Raw genomic sequence first — 19,583 nt, 5'->3', positions numbered from 1 at the left:
ACATGCAAAATTCAGTACAGTGCCAATTTTAATGGTATTAGGCAAGAACTTCCAAAAGTTGAAAGGGAGCAGATGTTCGCAGGTAAGTGGACAGCTAGAAAATGGGAAGCCTTCAAAAATGAGATAACGAGAGTCCAGAGACAGTATATTCCTGTTAGGGTGAAAAACAAGGCTGGTAGGTGTAGGGAATGCTGGATGAGTGGAGAAGTTGCAGTTTTGGTTAAAAATAAGGAAGCATATGTCAGGTATTTACAGCAGAGATTGAGTGCATCCTGAGAAGAGTATAAAGGCAGTAAGAGTATACGTGAGAGAGAAATCTGGAGGCCAAAAGGACATGAGACAGCTTTGGCAAATAAAGTTAAGGAGAATCCAAAGGGATTCCATAAATACATTAAGGACAAAAGGGTAACTCGGGAGACAATAGGACCGCTCAAAGTTCAGCAAGGCAGCCTATGTGTAGAGCCGCAGGAGATGGGCGAGATACTAAATGAGTATTTTGCATCAGTGTTTATTGTGGAGAAGGATTTGGAAGATACAGAATGAGGGGTAACAGATGGTGACATCTTGAAAAATGTCCATATTATAGAGGAAGTGGTGCTGGCTGTCCTAAAATTCATAAAGGTGGATAAATCCCGAGAACCTGATCAGGTGTACCCTGGAATTCTGTGGAAAGTTAAGGAAGTGATTGCTGGCCCTCTTGCTGAGTTATTTGTATCATCCATAGTCACAGGTGAGGCGCCGGAAGACTGGAGGTTGGCTACTGTGGTACCACTATTTAAGAAAGGTAGTAAGGAAAAGCCAGGGAAATACAGACCGGTGAGCCTGACATCGATGGTGGACAAGTTGTTGGAAGGAATCCTGAGGGACCAGATTTACATGTATTTGGAAAAGCAAGGACTAATTGGGGAGAGTCAACATGGCTACATGTGTGGAAAATCATGTCTCACTCACTTGATTGAGCTTTCTGAAGAAGTAATGAAAAGGATTGATGAGGGCAGAGAGGAGGACGTGATCTGTATGTATTTCATTAAGGTGGTTGACAAGGTTCCTCATAGTAGATTGATTAGCAAGGTTCGATTTCATGGAATACAGGGAGAACTAGCCATTTGGATACAAACTGGCTTGAAGGTAGAAGACAGAGGGTGGTGGTGGAGGGTTGTTTTTCAGACTGGAGGCCTGTGACCAGTAGAGTGCCACAAGAATTAGTGCTGGGCCCACTGCTTTTCGTCATTTATGTAAATGATTTAAATGTGAACATAGGAGCAAGTTAGCAAGTTTGTAGATGACACCAGATGAGCCAATGGGCTGAGAAGTGGCAGATGGAGTTTAATTTAGATAAATGTGAGGTGCTGCATTTTGGGAAAGCAAATTAAAGCAGGATTTATACGCTAAATGGTAAGGTCCTAGGGAGTGTTGCTAAACAAAGAGACCTTGGAGTGCAGGATCATAGCTCCTTGACAGTGGAGTCGCAGGTAGATCGGATAGTGAGGAAGGTGTTTAGTATGCTTTCCTTTATTGGTCAGAATATTGAGCACAGGAGTTGTGTGGTCATGTTGCGGCTGTACTGGACATTGATGAGGTCACTTTTAGAATATTTTGTGCAATTCTGGTATCACTCCTATTGGAAGAATACTGTGAAAAGATTTAGAAGGATGTTGCTAGGGTTGGAGGATTTGAGCTATAGGGAGAGGCTGAATAGGCTGGGGCAGTTTTCTCTGGAGCGTGGGAGGCTGAGGGGTGACCTTACAGAGGTTTATCAAGTCATGAGGAGCATTGGTAGGTTAAATGGATGTAGATTTGCTCACTGAGCTGCAAGGTTCATTCCAGACGTTTCATTACCTTACTAGGTAACATCTTCAGTGGGCCTCAGGTGAAACAATGCTGAAAATTCCTGCTTTTTATTTATATGTTTGGGTTTCTTTGGGTTGGTGATGTTGACAGAGTTCCGGTTGGAATGCCATGCTTCTAGGAATTCTCGTGCTAGTCTTTGTTTCGCTTGTCCTAGGATGGATGTGTTGCCCCAGTCGAAGTGGTGTCCTTCCTCATCCGTATGTGAGGATACCAGCCACAAAAAGACATGACCCTCTCTCACTAGTATCCTCACATACAGATGAGGAAGGACACCACTTTGACTGGGACAACACATCCGTCCTAGGACAAGTCAAACAAAGACACACACGAGAATTCCTAGAAGCATGGCATTCCAACCGGAACTCTATCAACAAACACGTTGAGTTAGACCCCATCTACCACCGCCTGAGAAAAGGAACAGGAAGTGACTTCACCACAGGAAATGACACCACGAACCCAAAGAAACCCAGACATATCAATAGAAAGCAGGAATTTTCAGCATTGCTTCAGCTGAGGCCCACTGAAGATGCTACCTAGCAGGGTAACGAAATGTCTGGAAATGAACCTTGCACCTCAGTGAGCAAACCTACATCCAAAACCTCAATCTGAGCTACAAATCTTCTCAAAACTTGGTAGGATGAACAGATAAGGTGTTCTCCCTGGGGTGGGGGAAGATCAGAACTAAGAGCATTGGATTAGAATGAAAGGGGAAAAAGAATTAAAAACCTAACGGGCAAATTTTTCATGCAGATGGTGGTGTGTGAATGCAATGAGCTGCCAGATGAAATGGTGGAGGCTGGTACAATTACATTTAAAAGGCACCTGGATGGGTATATGAATAGGAAGGGTTTACAGGGATATGGACCAAGTACTGGCAAATCACACTAGATTAGTTTAAGACATCTGGTCGGCATGGACAAGTTGGACTGAAGGATTTGTTTCTGTGCTGTACATCTCTGTGACTCTATGAGTACAAGGCCACCAATATCGTTCTGCTAACCTGGTAACTGCCTGGATAAGCATAAATGTCCTGTAATTACATTTTATATACATCATAAGATGCCCCAAAATCTGCTTGACCAGAAAATATCCAAAGTATCATGACATTTACAAAAACTAAGCATTGTTTTTATATTTGCATTTGGGACGTAAACTTGGCTGGATTTGACATTCATCTTTGACACAATGAGAAGAGATAGGATCTTCATATGTCCCATGTTTTGGTCCATACTAAAGGAGGTTGGAGTTATACTTGTGCAGTATTATAGCACCACAGCTAGACTAAGGCTGTGAGGAGTGCGGGGCTATTCAGAAGCTCCAACTGAGTGTTTCCATTGGTTTTGGTCTGTTGAAGCTAGCATGAAATTATCTTTGCAGTTTTGTATTGAGGAGGCTATATCACAACACACAATCACATAGTTGGCTAGATTCAATGACAGGGGTTCAGTGTCACTGGGCAGAATATAACTCACTGCACTGTGACAGGTTTGATGGGTGGAGCCTGCCACTGCCTCAATTAAATCAATGGCGGGAAGGTTCATGGATGACTTTTCCACATCAGTGCCAACTGATTATCCTTGAGTGGGCCACATCTGCCTTGCTGCTGATGCCCCTGACAACCCACCTTCACTTCCCTAACACCTCTCCCTTCCTCACTTCCAACCTTTGGGTCTATGGACAATTGCTGGCCTCAGAGAAGAGCTGCACTACCAGCAACGGCCAACTCATGGCTATGAACCTCTAACTGGCCAGTAGCTCTCTGCAGGGCTGACTTTGTCCTCAAGCACCATAATCCTGGAGAAGGCCCATTGCTGCCTGGTAGTGATTGATTGCCAACTTAATTCAATAGGCATTCCCAAAAAGGTGAGACAGGGCTCTCGATAGTGGGGATACTCCATCACCCTCATTATAAACTATTCATTGGATCTCACTATACTTATCCTGATATTACAAAATTCCTTCCATTCCGGGCAAGTCTCATAAGATTAGAAGATAGTAAGAAATGAGGAAGACAGAAAGCAGGAAATTACAGGCCAGTTAATCTAACATCTATCATTTGACATTGTCGGATCTATTGTGAAGGAGGTTATAGCACGGCACTTAGAAAATTTTAATTCAGGTGACATGATTTTGTGAAAGGGAAATCATGATTAACTAATTATTTAGAATTCTTTGAGGAAGTAGCAGCAACGTAAATAAAGAGGAACCTGTAGAATTGTTGTCCGAGGATTTCCAAAAAGCCACTTGATAAAACTATTGCATCAAAAGTTACTTCACAAAACAGGAGCTCATGGCATAGAGGGTAACAAATTATCACAGTAAAAGGATTGGTCAGCTTCTGGAAGCAGAGTGTGGGGACAAATGTGTCTTTTTCAAGCTTGCATGCTGTGGAGTACCACAGGAGTCAGTATTTGGGGTCCCAACTATTTACAATCTACATCAATACCTTGGAAGAGGGACAGAATATATTCTTTGCTAAATTTGCAATGCCGCAAAGACAATTTGGCAAATAGATTGTGAAGATGACATAAGGAGCCTGCAATGGGGTATAGACAGGGTAAGTGAATGAAAGAAAATAAATATAAGATAGAGTATAATTTTGGAAAAGGTGAACTTTTATACTTTGGCAGAAAGAATAAGAAATCAGCATACTATTTAATTAGACAGCAACTGCAGAACTCGATGATACAGAAGGATTGACGTGTCCTGGTACATGAGTCAGATAACATTGGCCTGTAGGTACAAGAATAGATTAGAAAGGCAAATGGGTTGATGCAAGGGGACAGGAGTATAAAGGGGGGAAATTTTGTTCCCATTGTGCAGGACATGATATTCAGTGATTTACAGGAAACTAGGGGACACAGCTTCAAAATACAGAAAACTAGCCACCAGGATACATGAACATCAGCTAGCCACCAAACGACATGACCCTCTATCACTAGTCTCCTTGCAAACAGAAAAGGAAAGACACCACTTCAACTGGGACAACACATCCATCCTAGGACAAGCCAAACAGAGACACGCACAAGAATTGCTAGAAGCATGGCATTCCAACCGGAACTCTATCAACAAACATATTGACTTGGACCCCATTTACCAACCCCTGAGAAAAAGAACAGGAAATGACATCACCACATGAAATGACATCACCAACCCAAAGAAATACAAAAATATAAATAGGAAGTAGAAATCAGCAGTGCTTCGTCTGGTGGCTCACCCAGATGTTACCTCGTATGGTGATGAAACATCTGAAAATGAACCTTCCAGCTCAGTGAGCAAACCTACATCCAAAACCTCAATCTGAGCTACAAGTCTTCTCAAAACTCACTATTTCCTTTTTATTTTTAGTTTAACAAATTTCTCTGCCAGCTTCTTTTTGAGAGCACCATTGTTGGCAGCTTCTTTGTAAAGACAAATGCAAATAACTCAGTACCTCAGCCATACCCTCTACCTTCGGAAGATGATTTCCCCTTTTTCTCGTTCCCAGTGTAGAGACTGGATGTTTTTAATTTTCTGCATTTTTGATTGCAGACTGAAATGGGAAGATAACTGGTTTAAAGACAAGAATTGTTGACAGATAACAGCACTTGCCCCAAAATAAATTCCTGACATTCGTTGTAAGTTTTGTTTACATGGCAGGGAGGTATAGTCACAGGTAGGCCAGAGATTGGGGTCTGTGAATAAATGGAGATTTGGGTGGCAACATGTAGTTGATTGGTCAGTGATTTAGTGACCAATTATTGATGAGAAAAGCTTCCTACCTGTCAACAGCTGCGTGATTGGCTCCCTGGCAGCTGAACAAACTGAGGTGTGACTGCTTGGGCTAGAAGCCATTGGGGCTCTGGAAGGGAAGGAACTGCTTTTGCAATGTGGCAAAAAGCATCCCAAGCCTAAAGGTAACCGAGTTTACTTCCCTTTACTGTTTCTGCAAGTTGGGACGGAATTCATAACTCAGAGAACTTTACAGATGAATCAGTCACCCTGTACTTTCTGCAAACAAGCAACGTGGAGAAGGAGGATCAAGAAGCAGCATCTCAGCAAACCTTGTGGACCGGGATCACTGAATTGCCTTCCCTGTCTTTCCCTCCACCCACTACACCCATGTTGTTTAGAATTTTAACTGTTAGACAGTTAACATTGACAGTTCACTATTGTTTATGTGAAGTTGGAATATATTTACTTGCAATACACATTCATTCTTATTAAGTACAAAAAGCAGGTTTGAGCTTACTGTTTGTCTAAAAGGCAGTTAATTGGGGAATTCTACTTTTAAAATCATAAACTTCAGTGATGACTCTGGGAATAGTGGGGCTTGATTTCCAGTATTCCACCCAATGGAATCTAGTAACTCTCGTTAAATGTAACACGAGTTGGCTCAATTTGTCTTTCAAGATTTTATACGATTTACAAGTTTTATACAAAGATATCTGTGTTTTATCATATGTAACTCAGTCATCTATTCTTAAATACGTTTTGCTTGATCTATTCCATTGTAAGAACTTCTTGTATTAGAGATTTTTAAGTCCAACTGCAGCAGTCTCGTTTCCAGATTTTATAGAAAGAAATAAAATCTTCCATTTATATAGGACCTGGGGGTGTTTCTGCCAATACCCTTCTGCCAATTAAGTGTTTTTTGAAGTGCAACATAGTAGTATTTGTTTTATCGTGAAAATCAATCTTCATTCATGCACTTCAAATACTCACAAACAGCTGGATGATTTGTTTTGATAACAGTGCTCAAAGGGTGAATGTTGGTTGAGACATTGAAGGAAAAATAGCATCTTCCAGTTAGATGAGATGCACCTAAGATTGCTGAGAAAACTAATGTCGAGGCTGTGGTCACAATATTCCAATCTTCCTTAGATAGAAGAACAGTGCCAGAGAACTGAAGGGTTGAAATTTAACACTGTTTCAAAAAGGCAATAGTAGGAAACCAGGAACAAATGGTAAGTTCCCCTCATGTCAGTGGCAGGGGAACCTTTAGAGAACTACAATGATGGAAAATGGTCATTTTGTGAAAATATCAGTTATATCAATGAAAGGCAAATTTGTTCGTCTAACTTAAAAAAAAGTTCTTGGATGGAGTAATGGACAGGTTTCATTAATGTGATGTGGTCCATGGTGTCTGAACTTACAAAGTATTTTGAGAAATAAACCGCATAGTTTCCTTTGGGAATAAACAGTCATGGTGTGGATATGAAATTAGCAATGAAACAAAAGAGAGAATGGTGGTAAATGGTTACTCTTAGACTGGACCAAAGTGCATTGTGGTGTCACTTCAGAGACAGTTTAGAGTCAATGTTTTTTGATTTATTTTAAAGACCACAAATTCATTATTCAAAGCAAAGTTTGAAAATGGTACAAAACTTGAAAAAGTAGTCAATGGTGAAGAGGACACAGATAGATTTCAGGAGGACACAGGCTGGTGAATTGGAAAGACCTATTACAGGTAAAATTCAATGCAGAAAATGCAAAGTGACTCAATATGGACAGAAGGGCAATGAGAGGCAACAAAAAGCCTTGCATGTGTAAACTGAAGCACAAATAGAGATGTGGGGCTGGACGCTGTCTACCCCCATCCAGGAAAAATGTTAGGCCGCCACTTCTTCCTCCTCCACCATGCTCAGTCATAACACCGGTTTCAACGGCCCATCCAGCACATGCAAATAAATAATAAAGGGTCAACTGAACTAGTGTGCATAGTCAAATAAATGTGGGAAAGGAAGAGAGGAGGAGCACTTAATTTGGGGGAAATGGGGTCCTGAGTGCATTGAGGATGACATCTCCCTCACAATTCCACTCCAACTTTCCTTCTGTGCCACCAGTTTGACAGGCTAGACCCAACTCCTCTCCTGCACTCTGGTGTCCTTTCTTTGAAACCCCAGGAATTACCTTCTTGGGGTCGTCTAGATTGATCCTAAAGCTTCTTCTTGCATACTGGCAGAGCCCACAAATAAGCTCCAGTGTTGATGGAAGTAATGCTGTGGCCAAGAATGGAACATCCTCCAATTTACTGCAATGCATTATGGTGGAGAAGTGGGCTCCTAAGGAACAAAGCAACATTCCTCCTGGGGTGGGGAGAAGCAATGGGTTTATATCTAGAAATTGGCAATCATAGAACAAATTGTGATGTTGTTGTTGAAAAAGGGATCGGAGATCCTTGGTTTTGGAATTGAAGGTAAGGCCATACAGAATTAAAAATGTTAGGTAAAATCTTGAAAAAAAGATGGCATAGGTTTATCAGGAGCTTGGTACCCAGACTGGGGCAAGGTGCAGAAGCTAAAAAGAAGATAGAAATTATTCTGATCACATCAGGGAAGACTCCAGGGAGAATTTTAATTAGGCTAGTCAAAATTATGAAGGATTTCGATAGAGTAAAAATGTAGAAACTCAAGGGTAACTAGGGACTGTTAGACCCAGCCAGTGACACCCACATCCCATCAGTGAACAAAAGAAATATATTTTCACTGTCAAAAAATTTCGATTGAAGGCAATTGGCCAATGAGCCAGTGGTGAGATGAAGACAATTTATTTTGAAAGCAGTGAGTTACAATGGTCTCGAATTTACTCCCTCCAAGATCGGGCTGGCATATACACCCTACCTTCTGTCAAGGCCACAACTTTCCCAGTTGTTCAAGAAATGGACAAAATGTTTACATCTCAGTTGTCTTTCATGTCAATTTCATATGAACTACTTTGACCTAACAGCATAGTGGTAGATGTTGTCTATATGGACTTCAGCAAAGCATTCAACAAGTTTCCACACAGTAGACTGATTAGTAAGACGAGATCACTTGGGATCCAGGGTAGCTAACTAATTGGATACAAGGTTGGCATGAAAGTAGGAGACAGAGGGTGGTGGTAGAGGGTTGCTTTTTGGACTGAAGGCCTGTGAACAGTGCTGTGCCACAGGGATCAGTGCTAAGCTTTAATTTATATAAATCATTTGGGTGTGAATATAAGAAGCATGGTTAGTAAATTTGCAAATGACAGCAAAATAGGTGGTGTAGTGGATAGTGCACTCTGGACCTTGATCAAATGAGCCAATGGGCCGAGGGGTGGCAGATTGAGTTTAATTTAGATAAATGTAAGGTGTTGCATTTTAGTAAGGCAAACTGGGACAGGAGCTATACAGCTGGTGGTAGGGCCCCAGGGAGCATTGCCGAACAAAGAAACCTTGGGGTGCAGGTGCATATTTCCTTCAAAGTGGAGTCACAGGTAGACATGGTGGTGAAGAATGAGTTTGGACAGAACACTGAGTATAATATTTTGGACGTCATGTTGCAGGTTTACAAGACATTGGTTAGGCAATGCTGCATACAACTCTGGTCATCCTTCTATAGGATGGATGTTGCCAAACTTGAGAGTGCATAAAATATTTGCAAGGATGTTGCTGGGACTGGAGGGTTTGAGTTGTTGGGAGAGGCCGAATAGGCTAGGGCTTTTTTCCCTGAAGACTTGGAGGCTGACAGGTGATGTTATAGAAGTTTATAAAAAAAATGAGGGGCATGTATAGGGTGAATAGACAAGATCTTTTTCCAAGGGTGGGACAGTTCAAAACTGGAGGGCACAAGTTTAAGCTGAAAAATTTCTAAAGGACCTGAGGGATAATTTTTTCATGTAGAGGATGGTGCATCTATGGAATGAACTGGCACAGGAAGTGGTGGAAGCAGTTACAATTATAACATTTAAAAGGTATCTGGATAGGTATATGACTAGGGAGTGTTTAGCAGGAAATTGGCCAAATGCTGGTAAATGGGACTATCCCAGATACAGGATGTTTAGTCAGCGTGGAGTAGTCGGACCAAAGGATATGTTTCTGTGCTATATGACTCTACCACTATTTCAAAATGAATCCATTCAACAGTGGCTTTCAGAATGAGTTTGTTCTGAGGTTGACCAGGAGAAAATTTGCAGGACTACGGTGAAAACTAAGAGGAGTGACACTCAATACGAGAATGGCATGATAGATAAAATAATTCCCTGAGATCCTATGGCTCTGACAAGAACCTGAGCAGACAATCACACATTGCTCTTGTCTATAGATTTCATTTTAATGGAATTCTGTTTTCCATATAGGGAAGACTGAACAAAGAAATCAAGGGTGGTCAGCCTCCATGGCTCTCTGGCTGAAAGAACTGAAGAGATTCACCACTCTCTGAGCAAAGAAATTCCTCCTCATTTCAATCCAAAATGGCCTAGCCCTTATTCTGATACTGTAGTTCATTATTTTAAACTCAAACAGCCTTGGGGACACATACTTGTCAACTCCAATAAGAATATTTTTCATGCCTAGAAGAGGTTGCATCTCACTGTTACAAGCATAACCTGTCCACTTTATCAAATATTAAAAAAAAAGCAAGGCTCTTACATTGGGATGCCTAAACTAAATGGATTTCCAGTTATAATAATGAGCTTCATTTCAATTACACAGACATGGTGCAATGAACATCCATTAGATACTGAATATGTTAATTCCCAATAAAAACATGGAATGGAAAAATAGAATGCTCACAGGTCAATTCCATGGCAACTTGTCTCAAAACCTACAGCTGTCAGAAACATTTACATATTCAAAATGTAGTTATGCTATTATCACTATTGTGTTTTCGAAGGGTATACAATACTTTGTGATATGTCAGCAACTCAAAACCTGTGAATTGTTTGTCAAAAATATATACATTGGTGAGAAGTCCAACATTTAGTTGATATTTGAAGCAAGTAATCACGCAGCTCTGATCTTTATTCCGCACATGATGACCAATTCAAATTTGGGAACATTCCAGGTGAGGCACTGAGCAGTGCTCACACAGCTTTCTAATTAGGAAAATCAGTTATCTGTGCTTATAAATTGATAACACTGAATTACTCTGTCTGAACTCTGCTAATACTTCACAGGGTCAGAGAGGTCATCAGCATAGAAAAAGGCCCTTTGGCCCATTGAATCTCTGCCAGTCAAAAACAACCATCTATTTTAATCCCATTTTCCAGCATTTGGCCCATAACCTTGTGTGCTGTGGATCTTCTAAAACACATCCATTTAGAATGTGAAATCTACTGTAATGTTATTAGTCCAGCATTTATGTTGCAGACAGTTTAGAAAACTAGTGGCCATCCTAAAATTCATCAGTGTGTTCAAGCTTCTTCTGCTTCAATTAATGGAAAGCAGAACTACCTTCTCAATGTTATCGCATAACAGTAGATCAAATTCATTTCATTACAGTTCAAATCTTTCTGCACTTGTGCATATGCAGTATCAATGCTGATATATACATAGTTGGTGTACTCACTAAGTGGTGACTCAAACAACACAAAATAACTTTTTTCAAGCAGCTGAAACAAAAACGGAAAGTTCTGCAGAAACTCAGGAGGTCTGGTAGCATTTGTGAAGAAGGAAGCGAGAATTAATGTTTTAAGCCCGATATGACTCTTCTTCAGAACTGAAGATGGGGCTGGAAAAGTGATGGATTTTATGTGCTGGAAGAAACAAGGGGCAGGGTGTGTGTGTGTGTGTGTGTGTGTAGCAGAACTGAAAGGTGCCCTACAGCAAAAGGAGTGCTCATGTATAATGGAAGAGAGATATAGATGAGCAGCAAGGCTTTTGGTAGATGTTAGCAGCATTAAAAATGCCAAGTCTACTGGTAAGGAACACATGCAATCACGACAATGGAGGGGAGAATGGAAGGGGACAATTAAAATGAAGATCAGAGTTCAGGGAATGATGTTGCTGAACTGAATGCTGATACATCAGGGCTGTGCCTAATTGGAAAATTAATCACTGCTCCTTTAACTTAAGTTGGGCCTCGCTGGAACACTACAGCAGGCTAAGGATAGAAATGCTAGTATCAGAACGAGATGGTTATTGAAATGTCATAACTGGATGATAGAGGTCATTCTTGCAGTCAGAGCAGTTATTCTAACAAGCAGTCTAACGTTTGGTCTCAATGTATAGAGACCACATTGTGAGCGATGCACACGGAAGATTAGATTGAAAGTATAAGTAAATCACTGGAAGATGTGTTTGGGGCCTTAAGACGGTGAGGAGGAGCCGCTAAAGGGGCAAGTGTTACACTTTCTATGATTATATGAGGGAGTGGTTGAAGAGGTGTTGGAAATGATGGATGAGTAGATCAGGGTTTCATGGAATGAACAGCCCCTGCAGAATGCTGACATCATGGGGAGGGGAAGATGTGTAAATCGTGATATCCTGTTGGAGGTGGCAGACAACGATCCTTTGTGGAGTGGTGGAAATTGAGGACAAGGCAGACCCTTTCACAATTCTGGGAGAGGTGGGAAGAAATGAGCACAAAAATGTGGAAAACAGGTTGTAGACACCTTGATTGAAGAGCAGGGAAGACAGGTAGGAGGGACTGATAGAAAGTAGCATAATTCAAACAGATACAACAGTCTGAGAAACTGGGAAAATTGAATGGAGTCTTTACAGAAAGCAGAGTATGAGGAAGTAAAGTAACAAGGTAACTGTGGCATTTGTTGGATTTGTAATAGATATTGGTGAATATTTTTGGACCTATCACCAGAAATAGAAACAGTGAAGGGGAGGGATGATTCAGAGATGACCAGGTGACATTTAGAGGAGAATATAAATTGGAAGTAAAACTAATTATTTTTTTCAGTTCTGGATGAGAGTTGGAACACCTGTACTTTATCTGCAAGCCCGATGCTGATTTTGAGGTTGCTTGCCATTCCAATGCACCATCTTGCTAACATTTTTGTCTTTGGCCTGCTGCAGTACTCCATTAAAGCTGAATAAAAGCTGAAGGAACAGCAACTCATTTCTTGCTTATTGACCTTCTCCTATTCACACCAGAACACTTCTGGTCCCAACTACATCCATCGTGACTTTCAGAGAGATGGCTGAAAACTGAAGGGTAGGGTCACAACCTTCACACATTGGCAGCATTCCCAGTTGTATGCTCAGTGCTTCACTCAGAGATCTTTTATTGCTGGATTAGACATGTCATCATTTCCACCCTCCTCAATTTGTTTGAGAACGTGGGATAATGGTGTTGTGAGCAAATGAGTCTCACCAAAGTCTGGACATTTTTGCCCTTTGAGTGGGTGGTAGTGATATGATCATATGATTCACCAAGATTCAATTTTGCTATTATTCTTAATATCCACTTCCAATACTTCTAGAAGTGTTTAGTGCTGAGACTTACTTAGATGTGTACTTGCAATGCCAAGGCATACAATACACACAAGGCTTTGAGAAAATAATTAGATGGTTGTTTCTTTACTGGTGCAGACCTGGTGGACCAAAAAGGGCTTTTCTTGTGCTGTTGATCGCTATGACTGTGTGAGACAGTGTTGTGTTTCACAGCTGCTTTTATAGGGAACCTAGTTATATTTTTAAAATGTAACGCGCAGTTGTGGTCAACTATATTTCTCTCAGGATAATGATTACTTTACTCCTGAAATTAGGATGAATGTCTTATACATCGCTTACAGAGTTTAAGATTAGAGAGAATCTTTTCAGTTCAATGAAATTAAGGTACTGTTGTAAGTCCTGTAGAAACCAACAAACATTTTTTATGTTTAATAATGTTTTGGTACAGTGTTCATGACATTTCATGGGCCTGGTGAGAATAACAAAGATGGGAAACTAGGTTCATTAGCAGTTAGTCTGCTTTCAAGCTGTCAAATTCAACCAATTTCCAAGCTTTGTACCGTAAGCAGTACAGGGCCCAGAAATCAATACGAAGAGTTTTTCATTTAATGGCAAATACCACAGTTACAGGTTAACATTACACAAAAATAGTGACCATGAACTGCTAATATTGTGAAAGCAAAGTTACTGTGGATGCTGGAATTTTCAAGTAAACTTGGAATGATTTATAAAATGCAAATTTGAGAGGTTGCCCACTTTGATCAGAAAAGCAGAATACTATTCAAATGGAGAAAGACTGTCAAATGCTGTGGGACAAATCAATTAGTGTGTCCTTAAAAAATGAATCAAAAGAACATAAGCATGAAAAGCAAATGGAAAGTGGTCTTCAATGCTGGAAGATGGTATATAAAAGTTTGGAAGCTTTGGTATTGCTGTACAGGATAGTGTTAAGATCAAAATGGATCAAAAGAGGGAAGTAGTTTTGTTGGAAGCTGTTTCAAGAGGGCACATAAGAATTTATCAGACATTACTGGGATCAAACAGCTATCTTTTGGGGCAAGTTTATGCAAATTGCATCTATACTCATTGATATTTAGAAAAAATGAGAGATGATCTTATTGAAGCATATGAACTTCAGGGCAGAATTGATAAGTTACATACTGGAAGGTTGTCTCTAGTCTGGTGATCACCAACTAGAACTAAACAAAACTTTCTTCAGCCAGAAGAGAGCGGTGAATCTATGGAACTCATTGCCACAGAAGGCTGTGGAGGCCAGGTCATTGAGTATGTTTAAGACTGAGATAGATAGGTTCTTGAGTATCAAGGAGATCAAGAGTTACAGGGAGAAAACAGGGGGTTGAGAAACTTATTAGCCATGATTGAATGGTGGAGCTGACTCAATGGGCTGAATAGCCTAATTTCTACTCCCATGTTTTATGGTCACATGAGTGAATGAAAAACAATTTCAAGAACTGTTTAAGATGGAGTTGACAAGGAATTTCTCCCCCCAGAGGATCATTAATCTTTGACATTCTTTGCCATGGACATCAGTGGAGGCTGCATCACTGAATACATTCAAGGCTGAGTTAGAAAGGTCTTTGATCTCCAAAGGAGGCAAGGGTTACAGAGTAATGTGGGGTTAAGGCCACTATCAGATTTATCACAGACTTGTGAGATGGTGGAGTAGGTTCACTGGACTAAATGCTCCTACTACTTATGATCTTACTTTTTGATAATTGCTTTGGTGTTGCCGTACATTAAGGAGGACACATTCTATATTTCAGACCTATAACTGCGCTATGATGTTGATCATTGCTGAAAATGCAAGAAGGATTAAAAAAAAGTGTTATTTGCCAGTACATTTCAAAATTAACTTTACAATAAATTGGCTATTATCTGCAAATACTCATAACTTTTGGGGGCTACTACTTAGATTGCTGCTCATGCATTAGAAAAATGTTCACTAGATATTACTTCTTTCAGTTATTCTGAGCTTATGATGTGTCTCATAGATAAAAATAGACCATGACTGAGTCTTTTAGAAATTATAATTCATCAAAGAATATTTGTGAAATTTTTGACTGAGTGCAGTATAAATACATATAAATTAATTGTACAGTTTAGGATTTAACAACCTCTTCACACGAGAATCTATCTGCTGATGGAACAGAGAGACATAAGTTATTGTTAATGTTATTACTAACATACAAGTTTCAAATCAAGGCACAAGAGAAATCTGTCATGATTAGCAGCCAGACATGTAAATGTATTAATATGCATGAGATTCAAACATAATGTCAATCCAGTTTTGGTGAGACAGTTATGGTGGGAAATCTTCACTTTATCAAAATTTCACCACAAGTTCCCAGATAAGCTGCTGAAATTGCAGTTAGGTACCAATGAGTCTTGTAACTTTAAAGTGGGTGTGACTGTCGCCTGTTCAGTAAATTGAAAACATGAACTGTCAGCACCTGACACATCCAGTACAGATTAGTAACCAGGCAATTTTAAGCGCTCAGTCTCACAATTTTCACAGATGTTAAACATGGGCCATCTTCTTTGTGTTCATTTCACTTGATACTTGTTACAATGAAGTGCAATTTTTTTTCCAAAAGAATACTACATTGACTCAAAGTCTGTTCTCCATTGTTGTAACAGCTCTGATTGGGAATTTACCAAATTAGATGACATTAAAAAAGTAAAGCCACAAAAATTCGTAGTACACGAGGAGGCTAATCAACCAATCACAGCTGTGCCAGAATTTTCCTGCATTAGTTGAAAATTAATCTCACTATTACACTCTCTCCCCATTGCCTTTCAAGGTTATTTTCTTAAAACAGCTGTGATCTGTGTCACACCTATTGCTTTAAAAACTACATTAAAATTATCTGAATCTCTCTACTCAAAATGCTGGTAATCTAAAATTTTTAATCACTCAACACACATGATCAAACCAGAGGAAATTGTATGTTTTTCTCTCTGCGATCACACTGTAAAAAAATCTTATATTGATATAATGCTTTTGATAAAAGCAAACATCTCAAGATTTTATACATGAAAATTACAAAATGACCCTTAATACCAATTGAGCTATAAGGGAAGGTGACTAACAGCTTAATCAGAGAGGTAGATTTTCAGCACCACCTTAAGGGAAGAAAATAACTTTATATTCAAAAAGGTATAGCTATATACTCCCAAACTTAGGTCCAAGCGTCTGAAGACACAGTCACCAATGGTGAAGCAAATAAAACATGGGATGGTCAAGTGGCCAGAATTAGAGGAGCATAGAATTTTCAGATGAGCTGGAGGAGATTTCAGAGACAGGAAGGAGTGAGATCATGGAAGATTTGAAAAGTAGGATGAGAATTGTAAATTCAAAACTTTTTTTATTGGGAGCTAATGCTGGCCAAGAAACACAAGGTGGCGAAAAGAGAAATTGAAGCAAGACACAATCAATATTTTGGATTATTTCAAACCTGTGGAGAATACTATGTGTGAGATGAGCCAGGAGTACACTGGAATAACCATGTCTAGCAGTTACAAAAGCATGAATAAGTAGATGATTTGACACAGAGGTAAAGTTACAGAAGTAAAACATGCAGTATTATTGACAGCATTAACATTAATAATCTTAGGAAACAATGTGCCATCAAAGTTATAAACTGTTTATAACAGTCTCAGATTGTTGCCAGGAGAATTGATGGAGTCACTAGCTAGGGATCAGAATTTGGAGTGGGGATTGAAAACATTGGTTTCAGGCATCCTAATATTTTGAGTAGTCATTTCCTTTTTGAGTATTGGATAGTGGATATGCAGTCTGATTATTGAACACCAGGGGTGTAATCAATAAGAATATTTGTGTGGTTGAGCTGGGTTTCATCAGCATACATGTGAATATTAATGCTATGCTTCTAGACAATTTCAGTGATGGGCAGCATGTAGATAAGAAACAAAAGATAGATCCTTGGGGGACAGGTGTAGCAGCAAGACTATTTCTCTGGATATAGTTTGATAGCCAGAATGCAACCAGGTGAGAGCACTTTTAAAGGATAATGTGTGGAATTCTTTATTGCAGAGAGCGATCAAGGCTCGTTCATTAGTATATCCAAGACTGAGGTAGGTAGATTTTTAATCAGTAAGAGAATTAAAAATTACGGGGAAAGAGCAGGAAAGTGGAGTTTAAGATGATCAAATCAGCCTGATTTTGCTGAATGGCAGTGGAAAAGCATTGCACGGGCAAGACATATTCAACCGTGTCAAAGGCTAGAGAGAGAGAGGTTGAAAAGGACAAGAAAGAAAGTTTGTCAAAGTCATGTAGGACATCATTTCAAATTTTGCTGAAGAGTCATTTTGGTACTGTGGCAGGACAGAGAACCTGAAGTTCTGGGAAAGACAGGAATGAATCTGGGTGCCAATATCATGTTCAAGGATTGTGCGGAGGAAAGGGAGTTTGGAGGTGGGTGGCAGTTTCCAGGAAAAATGGGGTCAAAAGGTTGATTTAGTTGTTTGAGAAATGGGTCGATGACTGCAGATTTAAAGGAGAAAGGGACAACACATGGAGAGAGAATGTTTTTGTAATATAAGTGGTTAGCACTGCTGCCTCACAGCGCCAGAGACCTGGGTTCAATTCCCGCCTCAGGTGACTGACTGTGTGGAGTTTGCACATTCTCCCCATGTCTGCGTGGGTTTCCTCCGGGTGCTCCGGTTTCCTCCCACAGTCCAAAAATGTGCAGGTTAGGTGAATTGGCCACGCTAAATTGCCCGTAATGTTAGATGTAGGGGTAAATGTAGGGGAAGGGTTATGGGTGGGTGCGCTTCGGTGGGTCGGTGTAAGACTTGTTGGGCCGAAGGGCCTGTTTCCACACTGTAAGTAATCTAATCTAATCTAATCTAAAAAAAGTGAACATGGGAACCAGGATAAAATGTCAACTATTTTATAACACAATCTTACCATCTTAAAATATTTTAATTAAACTCCTTCTAACCTTCTCCAGTCAATGTATTGCAGATACCCACCATGAGATGTTTGTTAAAAAAAAGATTCAAGTGTGACTTCGGGTGGAGTTTAATTTTTATGAATACTGCAGAGGTCATTGACGATTCAAATCCATTTCAACTGCAATATATCAGAAAACTGGAAACCTATTCATGTTTTGGAATGTTAACAAACATGCCAAACTGTCAAGGTTTTCTATTCTGTTTCCCAGATGCATTGTTTTGGGCTGTCAGACTGAGAAATAATGCTATTTAGCACATGGATAACATTTTAGGGATGAATCAATTCAAGTATAATTAGTATTTCAGTGCCAATCATGAACTGCCTTATTTATTGTAAATATTTTCAGAATAACAATGACTTGAGAAAATGCAATTAAATTAAGTTATTTAAAACATGTAGCCAAAATATTAAGGTTTGCTCCAACTAATCCTGGTAGCTTTGTATAGAATACAATGTTACTGAATACTACAATCTTATAAAGTACAATTGCCTGTAAAAACTCTAATTACATATGCACCGAGAAAGGCAAATTGCGAACAAGGCTCTGATAAATATGAAAAATCTTTATTTCTTTTCTGACATTGATGTCCTGGCATCTTTCCAGCCTTTCTGCTTTCACATTATAATGGTCTATTAGTGAAGATGGACTCCCACTAATTCTGTAAAGCTTCTGAACTTTGTCACTAAATTCATTATGTGCAGAGTAGAAGAAGTATTCCAGATACATGTACATGAAAATACAGTAATCGTGGTAGAATACTGCCACCAATCCATTTTTAAAATGAACAATAAGATTTAGATAGCCCCTGCTAGAGCACTCTAACTAAATGTCAACACGTCATAATAAATCAAGGAACCACTTGGTCAGCAGGGGTCGAAGATGAAGTGTGATTGAGTCTTTTCTAATGAAGCAGCTATCTTAACAAGATGTTGTTTGTGGATGATAGTAATAGTTACAAGTTCATAGTCTCAATTTTGATGTTTCATTAGCCAATCAGGAGACAATGATGTAATATACATCTCCATTGGGATATCAAGCTAGATGCCTCCTTTTCCCATGCAAGGCCATAAAACATTATCAGTTTGGATGGAGCCTAATGCTGGCTCAATATATATTAAACATTTCAGAACCATTACCTTACACAATAAGTCTGTTGAGTCTATCTTCTCAGAAAGCCCAGCTCACCAATTTTCAATGCAATGTAGTCACTCTACCCTGTGGAGATGATGGCCAAATTGCTGGACTGTTAATCAAGTGACCCATAAAATATTCTGGAGACCTGGGTTCGAATCTCACTGTGACAGATGGTGTAATTTGAATGCTATGAAAATCTGGAATTAAGAGTCTAATGATGACCATGAAACCGTTGTTGGGAAACCTATTTGGTTCAATAAAGCCATCGGTACTTGATCTGGACTGCATGAGACTCCAGACCCACAACAAGGTTGACTCTCAACTACCTTCTGGGATGGGCAAAAAATGTTGGCCCAGTTGGCAATGCCCTCATCCCATGAATAAATATAAAAAAACTCAGCCAGGTACAAAAGTAATTGTGTTCATTTCTCCAAATGAATATCTTTGGAAAGCTGTCAGCTTTTTCTGGG

The 19,583-nt window shown here is 39.7% G+C and overlaps 1 protein-coding gene across 25 annotated transcripts in view; it reads right to left on the bottom strand.

The window, feature by feature from the left end:
- LOC140487787 (receptor-type tyrosine-protein phosphatase delta) overlaps positions 1-19,583 on the bottom strand; it is a 2,436,480-nt gene that overhangs the window by 67,388 nt on the left and 2,349,509 nt on the right. The gene's annotated exons all lie outside the window — the stretch shown is intronic.

Source organism: Chiloscyllium punctatum, chromosome 2 (genome assembly GCF_047496795.1).
Source record: "Chiloscyllium punctatum isolate Juve2018m chromosome 2, sChiPun1.3, whole genome shotgun sequence".
Lineage (NCBI taxonomy): Eukaryota > Metazoa > Chordata > Chondrichthyes > Orectolobiformes > Hemiscylliidae > Chiloscyllium > Chiloscyllium punctatum.
The sequence above is the reverse complement of the archived record's forward strand: the minus strand, read 5'-3'. Positions and strand labels throughout refer to the sequence as shown.